General features: G+C 28.3%; 2 non-coding genes across 2 annotated transcripts; one reads left to right on the forward strand and one right to left on the reverse strand.

Moving 5' to 3' along the window:
* Positions 1 to 4,251: 4,251 nt before the first annotated feature.
* Trnag-ucc lies at positions 4,252 to 4,323 on the forward strand. The gene has a single exon. It is a non-coding gene; the product is annotated as a tRNA-Gly (tRNA).
* A 568-nt stretch (positions 4,324 to 4,891) lies between these two features.
* On the reverse strand, positions 4,892 to 4,963 carry Trnag-ucc. Its single transcript has one exon. It is a non-coding gene; the product is annotated as a tRNA-Gly (tRNA).
* Positions 4,964 to 6,000: the final 1,037 nt, after the last annotated feature.

Consider the following 6,000-nt stretch of genomic DNA (forward strand, 5'->3'; position numbering starts at 1 on the left):
GACGGCAGAATAAGGCTAAAGCGCTCAGTCAGTTAACCGTGATGCTGAACCTAAGAATTCAATTACTTGCAAAAATCGGTTAATACTGATAATAGATACCCTTACCATTAAACTATTCTCATCTCTCTGTTCAAACAATCAAAAGTGATCTTTATATAATATATTTTAATGCTTGAATTGATTATTTGTATCTAAGGTCGATTGTCTCACTAAAGAAGGCAGAATAAAATTGACACCTTTTTGTTATTAATTTAATAAGTATTATTTTATTAAATTGTTAAATATTTTAATATTATTGCAAACATTTTGATAAAGCTTAAAATTTAATACTTTAAGCGAAATTAAAGTTATCACAAGAATTAAATAACAGCAATGGCAGTTGTGAAAGTATTTTGAGGAAAGTGAATTTCTACATATTTGAATTACTTTGTTAAAGTATATTTAAGAAATTGTGTTCTATTTGCTTTTATTATGTTAAAAACTTTTCCGAGGAATAAAATAGCGACGACTCGAACCAACACGAGAACGGCTGCAAGGAGGTTGAGAATTTTCAAAAGTAGCTCGAACAATTTTAAACAGCAACAGCAGCACCAGACACTATCAAGACAAACAGACCGAAAGGCAGACTGACTACTTGGCGGACAGACAGATACAGGGAAAGTGGTGCAGCAGTGCTAAACTAAAAATCAAAAACTACTATAAAAATTTAAAGGAACTGTATGAGGAACTACAACAACAACAGCTGCTACTACCATCACTACAACTACAACAATACCAGCACCAAATTTTATTATCCTTATTTCAGTTTCAAAGTTATTGCAAAGTGAAAACTCTCAAAATGTCTGCTGCTGCTGCTGCTGCTGCTGCTGTTGTTGCTGCTTTCGCCATTGCCTTTGCTTTTGCTTTTGCCGTTACCGTAGCTGAGTAGTTGCTGTTGTCGTTGGAGCAATTATTTTTCTAGTCTGCAATATGTTTTGTTGTTGCAACTGCTGCTTTCTTCTAGCACTATTTTATTTATTTATTTATTTATAAAAAATATATTTTTATATTTTTATTTTTGTTTATTTGTGGAGAACAAAAATTCATTGTAAATAAGTTGGAAAAACTTTACAGACGTTCTCGTTGGTTACAGCAATCGCTGTTTTTGTTGGATTTGTTGCTAGAATGGAACATCAGCGTTTGTTAAGCGCGAAATTCAGAAAGCGCACAGTTTTCCCAACAACATTTTTCCTTACAACAGCAACAACAACAACAACAACAACAACAACAACTACAATCAGCAACAACTGCAACAAAGGTAAAGAGTTTGCATAAAATTGTTCGAATATTTTATGTCGGAGCAAATTTTAAGTAGACACAAATATACGTCTGCACTTCGCTTGAGATAAAGTTTCCTCCAGATTTGGGGCAAATAGTTTTGCTCCAGTTCAGTTCAACTTTAAATAAAGTTTAAATAAACCAAGGAAAAGTGCTAAAAATAAAATGAGAACAAAATTATAATAAAAGGAAATAAAATAGAATTAAATAATAAAGCGTTTACGTAAGAATAGTGTTTAAATGATTCCGTCTGCTGTCTCTCCGAAAATGGTATAAAAAATAAAGCACATTGTAACAAAATTAACATAATTTAGCTTAAAGTTTAAAGTATTTAAGTTGTTTAAAATAAAAAATTGTTATATATTAATTATTTTTTACAACAACATTTTAAAGAACTTTCAAGATACAGCCAAATTTGTTAAAAAAATATTAGGGATCTGCTATTTAGATACCTCTAAAGCCCTATCGAATTAAACCGATAACCTGCGTATACACAAAGTTATAGATTATATAGTTGCAGTAAAATCAGATAAACAATGTAATGTGGAGAATTATCTACAATTGCTATATCTTTTAATATTTTAAAATTGTTGCAATTCATGGCTGCAATTCATGGAACTAATTTTTCTACTGTATAGTAATTTATATGTTCATTCTTTCTAACAATCACAATAGCTAACGCTGATAGTTCGTTTTCTATCATGAAGGCAATCAAAACTCCACCAGGAAAGTTGTTTAACCGTGATTGTCTGAATTTACTTGCTATAATTTCGGTTCACTAGAATATACCAATTAAATCGTCAATTACACTTTTTAAAAAACGAGATTTCTAAATATTCATGGTTTTTAAGGTAAAAACTTTTCTCGAAATAAGTTAAAGGAGAAATATTATCAGTAATATATTCTTCATAGGGTCTGCTTTCTCAAGTGGAGCATAGGGTCGCAGAGTAATATGTTAGCGCTATTAAAATCTATGATGATCTCAGTTTCCAATGAAACTGGCTCAAGAAATGTAAGAAATTCGAAATTGTTCATCTCATAAACATCAATTTATAGAATTTTGATCGAACTTTTAGGGATTTTGCAGCTATATCTAAAACCAGGCGAAACATATTCACCTCACTTTTTATGTGTGAATTATTTAAAGATAAATCAACATTTCCATTGCAATTTATATAATTGATGCTAAAAAAAATCAAGCCATCGCCTTTTTATTAAGGTCAAAATAATTGTAAAGTATATTCCAAGTAAATAGAAGTATCTAAAAGCAGATATATGTGCTGAGCCTACTTATAAAAAGGCATTACCCGGTTCAACATATTCGCCTTATTTGCCACAGTATTACTGTTATTATTTTGCGATGAATGTAAGGGCACTATGGATGTAGCAATTTAGAAAGTATGTAAGCACATCTTAAAAAACATTTCTGCTGATGATATAAAATCCTTTTTTGGAAAAATTATCTAAAGAAATCGTTATATTTTTAAATAAATTAAAAAATTTTTTAACATTTGTGTAAGAAAAAGTGTTGTACAATATCAAATAAATACTTGTTTGAATCAATACTTATCCGTATATGACAAAATAATATAAAAGAATAAAATACATATTAAATAAATTGTTTATTACATAGGCGATTGCTTCTTTAATATAGTTGTTGTTATTGTAAATATAATCATAGTCATAACCATAGCCATAACAATAAGCAGATTTTATATAAATTCTTTTATGTCAAGAACTCATTATGTTTTATCAAATTTAGATCTGTTAAAAGTTATATCTTTAATCGTGCTGTAAAAGGAGTTTGAATACAATGCGAATGTTTAATTTGATATGATTCATATAACACCTTGTCCCTATATTGTATATTGTTAAAACTTTTTAATTATCAGTCGTGGCATAATCTTTTTCAACCACTACTAATACTTAACTGATGTCAGAGTCTCTTATTCGTATCTACTTGCACCGCATTTGTCTTTGAGAGCGTAAACGATCACCAGCTTTTCTTTTCCATTAGTACTTTTTTAAATACAAAATCAGTATAACAAAATATTCTTTTTTTGTGATATTTAATGTGCACAAAATATATCAGACTTTAAATATTAGAACCAAAAATTATTTTAATATAAAACTATTTTTATTTTTGTTTTTTATTTAATCGTTTATTGATGATATCATCAGAATTTCGTACAGGAATTTTTTTCGTTCAGATTTTCGTTCCAGTTCTAAACAATAGAAAATCGGTTAGGTCCCAGTTTTCACTTTGTCAAAAGTATCGGTTTTTTTTCGGTTTCAGTTTCAGTTTGAAGTCCTGAATATTACATTAAGTATTAAAATATAATGGCAATCATAAAGACATTAGAAGTTATATAGTCGTAAAGTACGATAGCACAATGGTGTCACAAGTCTTATGTACCTTTTTTCCAACCCTTTACAAACCGTTATCAATTGTCAATTGTATACAAAGCTTCCAACTCTTCAAGGTAGTAGTTTTTTAAAGAGTTTTCTTTTAATTACGAAAGCCTTGCAGTGATATATAAACAACTTTTTCATTTTTTTCTTATCAATCTGGCAAAATTGTCATGACAGCTGTGCTGAAAGTCACTATTGGGGCACCCAATCTAGTCACATCCACGTCTATCGGGCAATTACCCATACTGACAGATGTTATCATATCAACAGCACTCTTTATTCTCAGATTTTCGTTTCTTTTGTATCAATAATGAGTTCTGTATAATTCAGACAACATAACATAACTCTTTTATATATATCTATATTATTATTAATTTAATGAAAACATATATAATAATAAGTTAAAGTAAAAACAAAAAAACCTTTTATAGTTTTATTAACAAAATATTTTTATTCTTTGTGTAGAACTTAGTTCTTTGTAACGTTTGTGGAAATAGAATATTTTGCTCACGTATAATATCTGCGTCGGTGGTGTAATGGTTAGCATAGTTGCCTTCCAAGCAGTTGATCCGGGTTCGATTCCCGGCCGACGCAGGATTTTTTTTTATATATTAATAAAATTTTATTTTTATATTTTAATATTCAATATTTATAAACATAATTTTTAAATTTCTAAAAAATTTCTGAAAAAAATTGGTTTCATTGCATTTAGATATAGAATACAGTTTTTCTAACTACCCATAGTAAAATTAAATGGATTTAGAAACATCCCTCAAATTAAGACATCTCCTATGCTTTAAAGTAATATTCATTTAATGCTTTAAATTGTAATTATAACATTAATATTAAATGTTGTTTCACATTTAATATTTCATTTCCTATTGAAAGAGTCGTAGTTTCTATAGATCACATTAAGTATAATTTTTAAAACTTAAAACAAAAATAATATTTCTGCTTTTCACTCATCATTGACGAATCACATTAAAACTTACTAATTATTCAAAATATATATAAATAATATATCCATATAAAATTGCATTACTATACAATTTATGGTATAATGTAAAAAAAAAAATAAAAAAAATCATAATCAAATAAAAATTTCAAATGCACGTATTATTAAAATTTAAAAAAAAATATACAACAAATTAAAAAAGAGAAGTGCGTCGGCCGGGAATCGAACCCGGATCAACTGCTTGGAAGGCAACTATGCTAACCATTACACCACCGACGCCCTATGGCTGATGCTTAATTAGTTTGACTTTTCTGACTGGCATATAGAATCTGATAAAAATCTGTACTTATTAGAACTTAAGAGGAAAACAACCTTCTAACATTACTTACTAAAGTAATTACATACAGAAAAAAGTATATTCTCATTGCAATGGAATTGCGCATTTAATTTAAATCCATATAAGTTACGAAGTTTAAACTGCCAGCTAACAGCACTAAAAATTAAAGAGAACGTCTAGCGAAGTTAAACACTAAGAAAACACAAAAAATTAAAAATAAAAATTTATAATAAGAAAATATGTCAGCTAATTGCACTAAAAAAATCAATATAATTTCAAAACAAATTTGAATACCGGAAGTCGCAAACTCTTATAAAAAGAAGAGGCTTCATGTTAGCAACTTGATTTATTTTAAATACCAAATATAACAAGAACGTATAATAATATAAGTGTTAGGGGCACGTAATACACCTCAATAATGGTCTCAATACACCGTTATTCCTGTCAAAATAAGATGTACAATTTAAAATATACAATAATATATATTAAAGCAGCTATGAATTATAGGGAGCCTGGTCAGAAAACATTTTTAGATCCATTTTATGTGAAGCGGTAGCTTCATATACGGTGTGTATGGACACTTAATGAATGGCGTAAATAGGAGGTTCGTAAACTAGAAGTGCCGAATTGAAAGAATCAACTAGCAATTGAGATCAGTTCGGAGACTGGTAAGTAATACAATGAAATATATATATATATATATATGAATATATATATATACCTATATACTATATATTAGTATTATATAATATTTAAAGTTCACCATTCTTATAGCCGACTGCCATTAAAATTTTTGGATAAGTATTTGCTTATAATATTTACAGTTTTATTATCTATGAAATTTATTTCATATAATAAAATGATTTCACGTTTTACTAATTTTAAGAATATAAACTAAGTTAGCCAATTTCGTTACACCTAATGTATGAATTTGCTACATTATACATAATTTTCCAGAAAGCTTTACCAAAAACAAATT

Source organism: Teleopsis dalmanni, chromosome 1 (assembly GCF_002237135.1).
Source record: "Teleopsis dalmanni isolate 2A chromosome 1, ASM223713v2, whole genome shotgun sequence".
Taxonomy (NCBI): domain Eukaryota; kingdom Metazoa; phylum Arthropoda; class Insecta; order Diptera; family Diopsidae; genus Teleopsis; species Teleopsis dalmanni.